The 16,626-nt window shown below is 33.3% G+C and overlaps 3 long non-coding RNA genes across 3 annotated transcripts; all 3 read left to right on the top strand.

Annotated features, from left to right (window-relative positions):
* On the top strand, positions 1-3,380 carry LOC118487290. Its single transcript, XR_004881229.1, has 3 exons — positions 1-323; positions 1,508-1,591; positions 3,207-3,380. It is a non-coding gene; the product is annotated as an uncharacterized LOC118487290 (long non-coding RNA).
* Positions 3,381-6,186: 2,806 nt separating this feature from the next.
* Positions 6,187-9,547, top strand: LOC118487291. Its single transcript, XR_004881230.1, has 3 exons — positions 6,187-6,354; positions 7,539-7,622; positions 9,318-9,547. It is a non-coding gene; the product is annotated as an uncharacterized LOC118487291 (long non-coding RNA).
* A 5,298-nt stretch (positions 9,548-14,845) lies between these two features.
* LOC118487292 lies at positions 14,846-15,489 on the top strand. The gene is made up of 3 exons (XR_004881231.1): positions 14,846-14,906; positions 15,282-15,327; positions 15,408-15,489. It is a non-coding gene; the product is annotated as an uncharacterized LOC118487292 (long non-coding RNA).
* The last annotated feature ends 1,137 nt before the right edge of the window (positions 15,490-16,626 follow it).

A 16,626-nucleotide genomic window follows, 5' to 3' on the forward strand; every position in this document is an offset into this window, starting at 1 on the left:
ATCGGGTACATCAAGAAATAAATAACTAGGTTATTCGTCCTAGTTAAAAGTATGGTAGAAACAAATAAGGAATGAAAGTTGTGTCAATTCTAATTAGTGAGAAAACTTGAGGGACCAAAACGGTTAGGATGGAAAGATGGGTTTTATTTATGAAAATCAACACACACAAACACACACATTCGTGTGTTCTAGAAAGGAGCAGGAGCTCTCATGAGAGCTCAAGAAACCCTAAACGTGAAGAATCATCAAATCGAAGGGCAAATCAAGGTCTAAATTCATGAATGAACACGGATTAATGATCACCTTCACAAGGGGATTGTAAGGTATGTCTTAAAAGTTAGATTGGTGATCTTTCACGAAGTGGGTTATGATGTAAATTGCGAATTTGTATGAAATTGTGAATGGGTGTGTGTTAGAATCATCATATTGAACATGGGTTATGCATGATTTAGGTTAATTTGATGTTTAGAGGTGAAACCCATTTGTTTTGGTAAGGATGATGACTTGAATGATCACCCAAGTCCAATCCTTGTTCACATCTTGTTGTGTTATGGTGTATGTAATGCGTTCTTGTTAGGTAGATTGAATGTGATATGAATTTGTTGATGTTTTTGTGTTAATTGATGAATGAAAGCATGAAGTAGGAAGTAAAGCATGAAACACTTGTACATTATGCATAAATTGTGGCATGCACACCAAGTGTTTGATGAAATGCCTAGGTGGGATTAATAGATGAAATGGTATGCAAGTAATGGATGAAATCGTATAATATGGGGATATGATGTATTTGATGATAAATAAACATGAGAAATCTATTTTTATATGGAATTCATGTAGGATTTGGTTGGCCATGTTATTTAGTAAAAGTATGCATTAGAATATTGTACTCTATGTTGGAGTGGTATGATGTTTACTACATGTTTGAATAATTGCTTAATCAAAATTGATAAGTAAAAGTACACTAAATGTGAAGCATATGAGATCATTAGAATAGGATGAAGTTAGAATGATGTTGGGTTGTTAAGCATAGGTCATGGTGTTAGTTGTAGAATTATGTTACTAGAATGAACGGAATTAAATATGTTTGGTATGTGCATATAACTAGATGATCATGTGGTTGTATGCTTATTGCATCGTGAGTATGAAATGTATATAGTGTCATTAGTATAGTCTACTATAATGACATGGATGTATGAGGTTAAGTCGAAAGTTCATATGATAAATTGTTGACTTTTTGAAAGTCAACTGTGCATAAGTAGCAATGTTGGACTTTTGTCACAATTGTGATATTATAGAAAGTCATATGATGCGTGTTATATCCATACGTGTTATATGTGATGACACGATGAATTGTATGAGTTTGAAAGATTAACTTGTGGAAATATGCCTTATGCTTGTTAGAATTGACTAATGAAAGTCAAATGTGAAACATGAATTTGATATGATTGTTAATATGTACAATCATGTATGCTAACAAGAATGTGAATGCGATGACATGAAAGTATAGGGATCATGTCAAGATGGATGGAAGCATGGAAGGTTAACGGGTCAAAAAGAGGCGAGGAAACGGATGCGAATACGAACACTAAAGGTAAGTGATTTCCGTAATCACTTCGTAGTACAAGTAAGTAATAAAGTGTTGTAATGAATTAAATATGATGTTTGAGGTCAAATATGTGTTAAAGTCTTTCGTCGTAAATGATGGGTTTAAGGTTGACCAAAATGCCCATGATGGGTATTTTGGGGTAAACGAACTTAAAAGTGGTTTAGAAGCAAGTTATTCGATTAGAGTAATGTTTTGGGCAGGTATGGAAGTGGGGATGATGGTTTGGTCAGTCATAGACCAATTAATGCGCGAATACCCTTAACGGGTCAAATAGTTAGAAAATAGTTAAGTCGAATGTATGTAAGTTAAGGATTTCCGTAATCCGGAGGTAAGATTTTATGTTCATATGATAGAATGTGAATTTACAAGCATGTAGGAAGAAACGGGAGGTCAAACGGGTAAACGGTTCAAAAGTTACGTGCGTTTTAGTGCGTACGGACGACGAAACGAACCTGCAGAAAACTGCAAAAAAAAACTAGAGGGCGTCGCCGACGGGTAGGGGTACCCAAAGGTGGGATCCTAAAGAATATGTAGTAATATGGTACCCAAAGGTGGGATCCTAAAGAATAAGTAGTAATATGGTACCCAAAGGTGGGATCCTAAAGAATATGTAGTAATATGGTACCCAAAGGTGGGATCCTAAAGAATATGTAGTAATATGGTACCCAAAGGTGGGATCCTAAAGAATATGTAGTAATATGGTACCCAAAGGTGGGATCCTAAAGAATAAGTAGTAATATGGTACCCAAAGGTGGGATCCTAAAGAATATGTAGTAATATGGTACCCAAAGGTGGGATCCTAAAGAATAAGTAGTAATATGGTACCCAAAGGTGGGATCCTAAAGAATATGTAGTAATATGGTACCCAAAGGTGGGATCCTAAAGAATAAGTAGTAATATGGTACCCAAAGGTGGGATCCTAAAGAATATGTAGTAATATGATACCCAAAGGTGGGATCCTAAAGAATATGTAGTAATATGGTACCCAAAGGTGGGATCCTAAAGAATAAGTAGTAATATGGTACCCAAAGGTGGGATCCTAAAGAATATGTAGTAATATGGTACCTAAATTGTGGGATTCTAAGTTAAGAATTTCCTTTACGTATATAGATGTGTATGTATGTATGTATAAAGGTATGTATGAGTGTATGCATGTATGTAAAGATGTAAGAAAGGTATGTACGTATGTAGATGTGAACGTACGTATGTATAAAGATATGTATGAGTGTATGCATGAATGTAGAGATGTAGGAAAGGTATGTATGTATGTATGTAATTGTGTATGTATGTATGTGTAAAGACATGTATGAGTGTATGCATGTATGTAAAGTTGGAGGAAAGATATGTATGTATGTAGATGTGAATGTATGTTTATAAGTAAGTATGTATATAAGCATGATTTAGACACGTTGAGTGTTAACGTTTTAATGGTGTACCTTGAGAATGAAAGGTAATGCAGGTACATTACTGAAGCCTCACCAGGGAATGGATACGCAGATGTAATGCTTAAAGTTTGAAAAATGACGAACAGTGAAGTGTTTGTGAATGAATCTTGTTTATATAATGTGTGCTAATGTATGAATGAATGTGGTGAGTGCAGGTTGTACGAGTCACGAGGATCTTCAAGGATTAGAGATCGAGGATCGAGTCACAAGACAGATTGTACGGAAACGTTGGTGTTGAAATTTAGAAAACCCATGTCATGCATTTAATTGTAAATGAGTCAATTGATGACTTCATGTGAAAATGGTTGTATTAAAATGAAGTTTTAAGTAAGTCAAGGTAATTATAAGGAAAGAAAGTTTATGGCTTGAACTTCCGCTGCGACTTTTAGTCAAATACGCATTAGGGTCTTACAAGTTGGTATCAGAGCCCTGGTTTGAGGGAATCAAGTACGAGAAGGTAAGTACTTGAACTCAAACTTGTGTGCTCTTGAGATAAGAAATCCGTACAATCCAAGACTCGATCAAGATCCAAAGGTAAAGGGTTGATGAAAGTATGCATTTATGTATACGTATAACAAAACTGACGGTTTTGTATGTGCAAGGTAAACATAAGTGTTGGAAGAGGATGATCCGTGAATGCAGCCTAGAATGAATACTAAGGTAGGCAAAGAGGTATTGAGACAAGTAGGCAAATGAGCCCAGGTATGTGAATTTAATGTAAGGATGTAAGCAATGGTAAAGTCCATTAAAGGAAGGAAAAGTTTTAAATGAAAGACAAGGATTGTATGTAATGAGGTACTGAAAGTGATACACGCGCCGAAACCTAAGTCTACGGACATAAGGTGACAATTACATGAAGGCACGAAACTACTATGTGGATTGTGTACCTGGCCAGTACACGAGAAACGTATGACGTTCGTGAGATTATGATAATTGTTACAGGTATGTCCGGTAGAGTTGAGTAGCAGGCGGGCGTGTGGGGGGAAATGGGAATTAAGACTCTCGGGAAGTTGAGAGTACTATGTAGGAATGAAAAGTATGAGTGATAAAAAAAAAATGAAGAATGTTGAATCCGTAAGAAGGTACGGATCAACAAGACATGAATGATATGTATGAATGAAATGTTTGAATCCACGAGATGGATTCAAGGAATGCAATGTATGAATGAAATGATTTGAATCCATGAGACGGATTCAAGGAAAGAAAGATATGAATAATATGTCTGAATCCGGGAGATGGATTCAGGGAATGAAAGTTATGAATGCAATGTTTGAATCCGTGAGACGGATTCAAGGATGAAAGGCATGAATGATATGTTTGAATCCGTGAGACGGATTCAAGGTATGAAATGCATGAAGAGAATGTTCGAAACCGCTAGACGGATTCAAAACATAGAAATAATGAAAGGTATGGATGCTATGATTGCGTCCGAAGGACGGATTTAAAATATAAAAAGGGATGAAATTAATCCACATCACAATGTGTCGACAGTTTGACCATGGTTGTGTCAAACGAGTCATACGGATAAATGTAAAGTAATAAACAAAAGAATGATCGTAATGGGCATGCAAACCTAAATTTTAAAGCGAAAGAAAGAAGTTCGAACAAGTTATGTGTTAAATATGTTAGTAATGGACTCTTAGGAGTCATAATGAATGACGGGCTACGACCCGGACAATAATTTAAGTATGAATGAGAAGGGTGAGTTTTGTTAAGAATACCAAAATGATGTAATGGATGTCCTTGTAGGTAAACATGAAGGGAAAGACGTACGAATGTGTACCTCTTTACATCTACGGTAAGTAAGAAATGTCAGTTTGACCTTGAAACGTCAAACTGCAAAGGTCGACAAAATAAGTAACCAAAATAAAGAATTGCATGTAAGGAATGAAGTGTGGAAAATGTTATAGCATGTGCGTAGGAAATTGTAAAGAATTATAGGTGAGTAATCACCTAGTTTAATGAATGCTTGAATGAAATGTGCTAACCGCTAAAATTGTAGATGATAATGTTAGAAACTCTTGATGTGATGAAACTAACCGAATTGGTGGAAGGATGTGCACGGGCGAAAGCGCATTACGCGGATGAATGAAATCTAGCCTGGTATGGCTAGTACTCGTGAAGAATGCGGATCGATCTGGGTTACGGATCGTCGATTGATGATATGAGATGAGGTCAGTAAAAAGTTTAACTTATGTTAGATAAGTATGAATTGGTTAATTGGGTACGACCTACAAAATGAATGATGGAATGGGTATGGTATAGTATGGGAAGTTTGATTTTTTTTTCAGTTGACATAAGAAGAAAACTATGTCATCAAGAAGCGAATCTCAAAGGTTTTGAGTGAAAAGTTCGAGTATTGGTTAAAATCTCATGGAATGAATTGCACGACACGTATGCTTATGCAAAATAAGTAAGGCACGAAATGAGAGGTATGGTAATGTAGAACGAATGAGGCAAGTTGAAGGTAACGTAAGGATATGTAAGGTACGAATGACTATAGAAAAGTAGAATGATGCTAACTATGGAGTTAAGCATGTAGGTGTAACTATGAAGTAGTAGTTTTGTTGTGATAACAAAACAAGAGTTGAATGTTATAGAATGTGTGTATGAAATGTAATCTTAAAAGACAAGATGAAAGTATTAGATCCGTTATAAACAAATCCTACGAATGAACGTATTACCACAAGCTTGAAGAAGTATGTATATTGACCTATTAAAAACGGGTCAAGGGAAATGAAAATGTTATGTGAAGGTATGGTGTGAAAAATATGGACTTATTATAAAAAAAAGTCAATAGTATGAATAAATATGAACTGAGATAGGATGATTACATATAATTATGATATGACTATGAAGTCAAACATAGATGTGTGTGTGTAAGAGGAAATGAGAAAGGTTTCGGGGACGATACCTTATTTAAGGGGGGTAGACTTGTAACACCCCAAAACCCGAATGTTTATATTCGTTAAGTGTTATGATCGGGTACATCAAGAAATAAATAACTAGGTTATTCGTCCTAGTTAAAAGTATGGTAGAAACAAATAAGGAATGAAAGTTGTGTCAATTCTAATTAGTGAGAAAACTTAAGGGACCAAAACGGTTAGGATGGAAAGATGGGTTTTATTTATGAAAATCAACACACACAAACACACACATTCGTGTGTTCTAGAAAGGAGCAGGAGCTCTCATGAGAGCTCAAGAAACCCTAAACGTGAAGAATCATCAAATCGAAGGGCAAATCAAGGTCTAAATTCATGAATGAACACGGATTAATGATCACCTTCACAAGGGGATTGTAAGGTATGTCTTAAAAGTTAGATTGGTGATCTTTCACGAAGTGGGTTATGATGTAAATTGCGAATTTGTATGAAATTGTGAATGGGTGTGTGTTAGAATCATCATATTGAACATGGGTTATGCATGATTTAGGTTAATTTGATGTTTAGAGGTGAAACCCATTTGTTTTGGTAAGGATGATGACTTGAATGATCACCCAAGTCCAATCCTTGTTCACATCTTGTTGTGTTATGGTGTATGTAATGCGTTCTTGTTAGGTAGATTGAATGTGATATGAATTTGTTGATGTTTTTGTGTTAATTGATGAATGAAAGCATGAAGTAGGAAGTAAAGCATGAAACACTTGTACATTATGCATAAATTGTGGCATGCACACCAAGTGTTTGATGAAATGCCTAGGTGGGATTAATAGATGAAATGGTATGCAAGTAATGGATGAAATCGTATAATATGGGGATATGATGTATTTGATGATAAATAAACATGAGAAATCTATTTTTATATGGAATTCATGTAGGATTTGGTTGGCCATGTTATTTAGTAAAAGTATGCATTAGAATATTGTACTCTATGTTGGAGTGGTATGATGTTTACTACATGTTTGAATAATTGCTTAATCAAAATTGATAAGTAAAAGTACACTAAATGTGAAGCATATGAGATCATTAGAATAGGATGAAGTTAGAATGATGTTGGGTTGTTAAGCATAGGTCATGGTGTTAGTTGTAGAATTATGTTACTAGAATGAACGGAATTAAATATGTTTGGTATGTGCATATAACTAGATGATCATGTGGTTGTATGCTTATTGCATCGTGAGTATGAAATGTATATAGTGTCATTAGTATAGTCTACTATAATGACATGGATGTATGAGGTTAAGTCGAAAGTTCATATGATAAATTGTTGACTTTTTGCAAGTCAACTGTGCATAAGTAGCAATGTTGGACTTTTGTCACAATTGTGATATTATAGAAAGTCATATGATGCGTGTTATATCCATACGTGTTATATGTGATGACACGATGAATTGTATGAGTTTGAAAGATTAACTTGTGGAAATATGCCTTATGCTTGTTAGAATTGACTAATGAAAGTCAAATGTGAAACATGAATTTGATATGATTGTTAATATGTACAATCATGTATGCTAACAAGAATGTGAATGCGATGACATGAAAGTATAGGGATCATGTCAAGATGGATGGAAGCATGGAAGGTTAACGGGTCAAAAAGAGGCGAGGAAACGGATGCGAATACGAACACTAAAGGTAAGTGATTTCCGTAATCACTTCGTAGTACAAGTAAGTAATAAAGTGTTGTAATGAATTAAATATGATGTTTGAGGTCAAATATGTGTTAAAGTCTTTCGTCGTAAATGATGGGTTTAAGGTTGACCAAAATGCCCATGATGGGTATTTTGGGGTAAACGAACTTAAAAGTGGTTTAGAAGCAAGTTATTCGATTAGAGTAATGTTTTGGGCAGGTATGGAAGTGGGGATGATGGTTTGGTCAGTCATAGACCAATTAATGCGCGAATACCCTTAACGGGTCAAATAGTTAGAAAATAGTTAAGTCGAATGTATGTAAGTTAAGGATTTCCGTAATCCGGAGGTAAGATTTTATGTTCATATGATAGAATGTGAATTTACAAGCATGTAGGAAGAAACGGGAGGTCAAACGGGTAAACGGTTCAAAAGTTACGTGCGTTTTAGTGCGTACGGACGACGAAACGAACCTGCAGAAAACTGCAAAAAAAAACTAGAGGGCGTCGCCGACGGGTAGGGGTACCCAAAGGTGGGATCCTAAAGAATATGTAGTAATATGGTACCCAAAGGTGGGATCCTAAAGAATAAGTAGTAATATGGTACCCAAAGGTGGGATCCTAAAGAATATGTAGTAATATGGTACCCAAAGGTGGGATCCTAAAGAATAAGTAGTAATATGGTACCCAAAGGTGGGATCCTAAAGAATATGTAGTAATATGGTACCCAAAGGTGGGATCCTAAAGAATAAGTAGTAATATGGTACCCAAAGGTGGGATCCTAAAGAATATGTAGTAATATGGTACCCAAAGGTGGGATCCTAAAGAATAAGTAGTAATATGGTACCCAAAGGTGGGATCCTAAAGAATATGTAGTAATATGGTACCCAAAGGTGGGATCCTAAAGAATAAGTAGTAATATGGTACCCAAAGGTGGGATCCTAAAGAATATGTAGTAATATGGTACCCAAAGGTGGGATCCTAAAGAATAAGTAGTAATATGGTACCCAAAGGTGGGATCCTAAAGAATATGTAGTAATATGGTACCCAAAGGTGGGATCCTAAAGAATATGTAGTAATATGGTACCCAAAGGTGGGATCCTAAAGAATAAGTAGTAATATGGTACCCAAAGGTGGGATCCTAAAGAATATGTAGTAATATGGTACCTAAATTGTGGGATTCTAAGTTAAGAATTTCCTTTACGTATATAGATGTGTATGTATGTATGTATAAAGGTATGTATGAGTGTATGCATGTATGTAAAGATGTAAGAAAGGTATGTACGTATGTAGATGTGAACGTACGTATGTATAAAGATATGTATGAGTGTATGCATGAATGTAGAGATGTAGGAAAGGTATGTATGTATGTATGTAATTGTGTATGTATGTATGTGTAAAGACATGTATGAGTGTATGCATGTATGTAAAGTTGGAGGAAAGATATGTATGTATGTAGATGTGAATGTATGTTTATAAGTAAGTATGTATATAAGCATGATTTAGACACGTTGAGTGTTAACGTTTTAATGGTGTACCTTGAGAATGAAAGGTAATGCAGGTACATTACTGAAGCCTCACCAGGGAATGGATACGCAGATGTAATGCTTAAAGTTTGAAAAATGACGAACAGTGAAGTGTTTGTGAATGAATCTTGTTTATATAATGTGTGCTAATGTATGAATGAATGTGGTGAGTGCAGGTTGTACGAGTCACGAGGATCTTCAAGGATTAGAGATCGAGGATCGAGTCACAAGACAGATTGTACGGAAACGTTGGTGTTGAAATTTAGAAAACCCATGTCATGCATTTAATTGTAAATGAGTCAATTGATGACTTCATGTGAAAATGGTTGTATTAAAATGAAGTTTTAAGTAAGTCAAGGTAATTATAAGGAAAGAAAGTTTATGGCTTGAACTTCCGCTGCGACTTTTAGTCAAATACGCATTAGGGTCTTACAGGTCTTACAAATTACGGCGCAATAAATCTATTTTATACTTCTCTATCAACCCGCTCGTTGCGTTGTAACATTTAAATTGCTATGTTTATTCATAAGTGATATTTTCATATACGTGTGTTCGGATATTGATACCAGAATTATGGTTGATATTTTCTTATTCGTGTGTTTGTTATTATATAACTAAGACATGTAAGGCTCATGGCACAGATAAACAACAGCAAAGTTACGAAAGGATTCATAAACTAAAAGAAAGCGAGTGTCGGGTTGTAAATTGTCGTCACCGCCGCATCGCGCGGGTTCCCTACTAGTATATATATATATACTATATATATATATATATATATATATATATATATATATATATATATATATATATATATATATAGGGTAGGGTTCAAGAGTGAACCATATTGTTTTTGTGAACAAAATGAACAAATCTTGTCCATTGATTTAGGAGATCTTGAGATTTATAATAATGACAATTTCCTAATTATTTATTTGTAGAAAATAAATGAAAAGTGTATAAGTGTAAAATATTAACTAGTTCTCTTTCCAATTAAATATTTAATTATATTCTCTCTCTTCATTTCTCTCACCAATTAACTAATTTATTAATTTAAAAATAAACACAATTACTATTCAGCCAACCTATTTTATACACATATGTATATCCATTTTATACACATGCATACATATGTAATTTGAATAATACATATGTGTACTTTGAGTATCCAATACAATTACATATGTGTATAAACCATTTATTAGTTCTGTTTATGTATATTTTATACACAGTTTCTATTCAACCAAACTGTTTTATACACATATGTATATCTTTTTTATACACATACATACACATGTAAATTAAAAAGTACATATATGTAAATATGTCATGAGAAAAGGTATAATCTCTACAAAATAGGAAACATGTAACTGAAATCAAGAATTCAAACAAAATGATTTAAATAGGAAACGTGTAACTGAAATCAAGAATTAAAACAAAATGATTTAAATCTAATTTATGAAAAGTAAAGGTAAATTTACAATCCTATCCATTTAATTAAAAAACAAATGGATGGCTGAGATTAGTTCACTCTGTTCACAAACAAGGATGTTGTTCACTCATGATCCTAACCCTATATATATATATATATATATATATATATATATATATAGGAGAAGGATTAGGAACCATCGTTTATTGCTGGAACCGCGAGTACCAATGTTAATACAACAAAAAATACCTAAAAAAATCCAAAAAACCCCAAAAAAATATTTTTTTTAACTATTTTTTTGGAAAAATCGTATATTTCGTCAATAATAAAAAAGAATTTCAATTTTTTTCGAGTAACAATTATCCTTCCACATATGCATATGCACCATTTCTTTGACAAAACCCGTAATTCATTACAAATATTAGACAATTGCACTTTCATTTACACTACCATATGTAATACACTACTTTTTTACATTACCAATATTAAAAATGCACATGTGCATCTATATGTATCAATATGAAATAAGGTGTTTTGGTACACTACTTTGAATACACTTTCCCTTTCATCTACTATATCATCCATAATACACTACCATTACCTCACCATCCATAATATAATACTGTTACCTCCTACCATCCATAATACAATACTATTACCAATATTTTCACTTTATTACATGTATATCAACAACATTTGTACCATCCAAACAACATATTACATCATAAAGTGACAACTATAACCAAACCATCAACCACTAGATATAACTAACCAAAAACATTGTATATGGGTCTACTTCTCCATTCAAAATTACAAACTTTTTGTAACAAAACACGTTATATCATGGTTATACATAATGATACACATGTGCATTTTGAATATTGGTAATGTAAAAAGTAGTGTATTACGGATGATATTGTAAATTAAAGTGCAATTGTCGATTACTGATAATGTATTACGAAATTTGTCAAAGTAATGATACATATGCACATGTGCACGGATAATTATTACTCGAAAAAAAAGTTTTCATTTTATTTTTTTTTTTGTAACGAAAAATAGCGATTTTTTTAAAAATGTATTAAAAAAAAATTTTTTTAGTGCTTTTTTATTTTTTTAGATTTTATTTTGTGTTTACATTGGTTCTCGCGGTTCTCACAATAAAGGTGGTTCTCAAATGAGCCTTACCTATATATATATATATATATATATATATATATATTGGATGTGAGTTGGCTACAAAGTCATATTTTTCTAGAAAATGTAGGAAGTGATATGGTTATGACATGTGTCACCTATAAAATTTTAATAAAAGGGTACAATGGTTAATCACTAAATAAGTTATTTTTGAAAAAAGATAAATCTAAAACAACAAAATGAGACTTTTAAGGAAACTCTATATCTTATTTAAGGAATTGTATCAGTTACTACGCGGAATCAAACATGCATCATTCTCTTATCCTTCAGATGATTTTTTTTTTTTTGCATATTGCGGATCAAAAATGTTGGTGTCTAATGCAATGATTGATTGTGATAATGGTAAATGCATCCTGATTTAGTTGTTCGACATGCCAGTATTATTAACTTGTTTTTTTTTGTTTGCTTGTGCATGTATTCTTGACGTTGTATTTTATTTGTTTTACTCATTATGTGTTATAGCAGTTTATGTTTCATGAAGAACGCATCTTTGTATTTACTGACCTTGTGTTTTACAGGTTATTGGTTTCTACACAATGTGTTTTATCAGTATTTTTTTTATTGACTGTTTCTTTAGTGTGTTTTTCTTCACAATGTGTTTTTATCAATGTGTTTTTCTTCACAGATTCGTCGCAGGGTGTTTTATCAGTGTGTTTTTCTTCATACTTTCTTCGCAGTGTGTTTTTTTTCACATGTTTCTTGTTTTTCTTCACAAGTTTCTTCTCAGTGTGTTTTATCGGTTTCTAGTCCTATTAGATTTTTTTTTCGCTGTTTCTTCACAATGGGTTTTATCACTAATATAAAACACAATCTATACAATTAACCTAATAAAAGCCTTAATTAGGGGACACATGTCCTCCTCCTAGGGCCTCTAAAGCTAATTTTCCCGCCATTTTTTCTAATCCCTTCATTTCCCTCATTTGCAACCCGACGCGGGATCCGAATGGGTGATTCGGGTCATTGTTGTTCCTTCCATATATAAAGCAAGATGTCTTCTCTCATACTCTTTGTGGATTAGGGTTTTTTTTTGTTTCCATTGTTCCTCTTCATCGGATAATCCCTCATTCGCATTCTGTTTGGAGAAAACCTAGCCGCAGTACATGGAATCAAGGTATTCATCTTCTTTTTGTATCAATCAGATCAAGAAGCTGAACATTCTTGACCCAGATCGCACTTTGTTTCCTCTTTCAACAAATCGATCATCAAATCGGAGCTTCAACTGTTCTCCATGGGTACGTACTTCATCTGATTCACTATTGTAACCTCTATAATGATAAACATCGTGATTTTATAATTTCAATCTGTAGATCTATGTTTTCCTGCAAGATCTGATTTTCATATTCATTCGTTTTTTTTAGGGTTTCATAACAATCGATCTGTTTACAACTACATCAATGTATGATTGCGATATTAAGATATTATTATGATAAGGTGTTCTTATGTGTTCTTTGTAGATCCAACATAGATTTTTTCAATATTTATTGTTGATTGTTATCTTGATTTTTTTTCATCTTTTGATTTGTGAATCGTTTGAAATTAAGGTTATATTATGATTTCTTTCTTTTAATCATGTTGATCTCTGGTATGTATGTAGGTATTATTATTATTCATAAATTATTCATCTTTATGAAAGATCATTTGTTTCTTGATCAGGTTTTTATTTCATTTATAATGTTTCTTGATCATTTTTTTTTGTAGCATGAGTTGTGAATCTTGAATTATTGAATATTGATCTTTGATGGGTAATTGTTGATTTTGATGATTTTGTTAGTTGGTGGCTTCGTTGTTGTTGATAGTGAGATTGAAATGATAACTATTTGTGCATGATCTGATAATAATTTGTTTTGTTTATTGGATTTTAACTTAGGTTAATTTTTTGTTATATTTATTGAGATTTTGTAGCTTATGTTTGTTGTCATCAGTGACATCATCAGATGTTTTTTCATCAGTTGAAAATTGCTTACAATATAAATTCTTGAAATTCAATTGTGTTTCAACCCAACTAAGATCATTGGATATGATAATAAGGGATGTTTGGATGTGTGATGATATGATTATTTAACGGTCAAATACTTACTTTAATAGCAGCCCTAGCAAAATTGGTCATCAAAGGATAGATGAAAATTGCTTATATACCTCTGTTTTATATGTAACGAAACCGTGTTTTATTAGGGGCGGTTATGTGATTATTTGAACAAGTTTTTTTACTGTACATTTATAAAACGAAGTTTTTTTTACTATACATTCAGGGGTATCCTAATATTTGATCGGAGGTATCCGATACAAAAAACGGAGAAAAAAATGTGCACTTTGTCAAGAAAGTTGAGAGGTATTCTGGGCATCCCCTAGCCCCACGTAGAACCGCCCATGTTTATGATTATATGATTATTTTGGAAAATTGCTTATAAACTTTTTATTTTATTTGTAATGAAACTATTTTTTATCAGGGGTGAACAAAGCATGAACGTTTACATATGCACAGTTAGTGAAGGCAACTAAACATTTTAAAGCTGCTTATTTCTGGGTGAACGTAGATTTGGCAAAGTTTATAAGGGAAAATTCGAAGATTCTGATCAGGTTAGTGAAAATCGGTCTTTGTTTTGTTGTATTTTAGAGGTATATTCTTGACTTTTGTGACTCAGGATGCGTATGGAGGCTCTGGCATTGTTTCCACGAGGGGAGGCTGGAGGCTACCTAGTCAGCAAGGCGGGCTAAACAATTTGTGATGTAAGTGCCAAACAACAAGGTCCTTTGTATCTTATGTGTGTTTTATAATTGTTCCATTTTTTGTTTTTGTTGAAACTAAAGGATAATGGCCTTCGTACTGATTTTTTCTACATATTTTGGAGCTATAATGTGCAATTAGAGCTAACAAAAGATGAAATTTAATCATCGTATTCATTATTTGAATAGAGCCAAGATGAGGATATTATTGATTGTTTACACATATCTAAACAACCAGCTTTTGGTCATCCTTTCCTCAAAGACGATAAAGTCCAGGTTTCTTCGCTGTTGCGGATATTTGTGTTTTTTAAGATCACCATGGATTTTTTTCATCATTTTAATCTTACGCTAAAAGTTGTGTGTTTGTGTGTTGCATGGTTCTAGATTTTTATTAAACGGCTCAAACGGGGTCCAACAGGTCTGTTTTATTCATAGCTACACATTGATATTCTTGATTTTTCCACCATTTAGATAAATATCTCACCAACACTGTTGCTTTATTTCATCATATTAATCTTTAGTGATGTGCATTTGGTACCGGTACCGAATTTCCCGTACCGAATTGGTACCCATTTTTTGTCGTTTTCGGTACCCGTACCGGTTCGATACGATACGGGTAGTTTACCGGATTTTGCCTTCAAATACCGGTACCGTAGCGTACCTTACTGAACATTTTGGAGCGAATTTCGGTACCGGTATTTTCGATACCGGTACCTAATTGATCTTACGTAAAATTGTTAGTAAGTTTTGGTGAAGAAAATTTGCAAGAACTTCTGCACATGATTTTCTTTAGACAAACCATACCATGGAAGAAACTATAAGCAATTCAATTCTAATTGGTATGCAAAAATCAATTTTGTAGTTTTGTAAGTATTTGACAAAAATATCATGTAATTTCCGATCTAATTGTTGTCGCCAGGCCAAAAGGGCAGCTCTTATGGCATCTTTTATCATTTACAACATAGGGAAAGATAACATTTCACCAGGGCTGCATTGAATTTGGTATTCATATATATATGTATATAGAAAAAGTATATTGTACATTACGGCTTAACGTACTTCACGTACGACAACGTGCGTGATTTGTTCTATAACATGCGTGATTAATGTTTTCAATATGCGTGATTATTGTATTTCAACATGTGTGATTTTGGATTTTTGAGTTATAACGTGCGTGATTTTAAAATGAACATGCGTAATTACCTGTCGTACGTGATGTACGTTAAGCCGTAATGTACGTTAACCTTCGTCTATATATATATATATATATATATATATATATATATATTGTCATATACCATTAAGCAAAACGAGCAATTATGAGTTAGTTACTTACTTACATATGAATTGTTCAATTTGTTTTTATTTTATTTCTAATAGGTCAATGGTTACTAAACATATTTCTCTCTTTTTTTTCGTTTTTTTTTTAATTTCTCAGCTAGAGAGTAGTGAAACTCTAGAACAGGTTTTGAAAAAGCAAAGTAAGATTAAATACAGAAGAGGAGAGGGAGATCATTGAACCTGAAGTAAGATCTAAACATAATTACTTATATGGGAGAAATGAGCAATGTTGTGTTGATCTTGATGGGTTGGGTCAAAGTCGGGTAATGGATTCGGGTCAACATCAGATTGGGTCTAAATGGGTCTTTAATAAGCGAATGGTAACTGAAGTGATGATAGTCAACGGTTATGTTGATGTTGGTTACGAAAGTGGTCTCCGGCGGCCTGGACACAAGCTGCTTAGAGGCGATAAATGTTAATTCTTGAGATTTACATCATGAAATGTTTTATAAGTATGACGTATCACTTCTATTATTTTACATGTTTGCGATATGTTTTAATTTGATTTGAATAACTACTAAAATTTCATAGGCTTAAAATTATAGCAATAAAACAAAAGGTTTAGATTTGTATTATATGGGAGTTGTACATATGTATTATATGTTTTAACTAGATTAGAATAACTACTAAAATTTCATATGGGAGTTGTACATCTGTATTATAGTGTGGTGTTCAACATTGACATGGTATCAAAGTTTTCTTCAAAGAGTATAGGATCTCTACTCATTTGAATCTGCCTCCATGTATTATAGACCCATTTCCAGGATTGAGATAAAAACAACTTAGAGTGCACTTTC

This window comes from Helianthus annuus, chromosome 15 (genome assembly GCF_002127325.2).
Source record: "Helianthus annuus cultivar XRQ/B chromosome 15, HanXRQr2.0-SUNRISE, whole genome shotgun sequence".
Classification (NCBI taxonomy): Eukaryota; Viridiplantae; Streptophyta; class Magnoliopsida; order Asterales; family Asteraceae; genus Helianthus; species Helianthus annuus.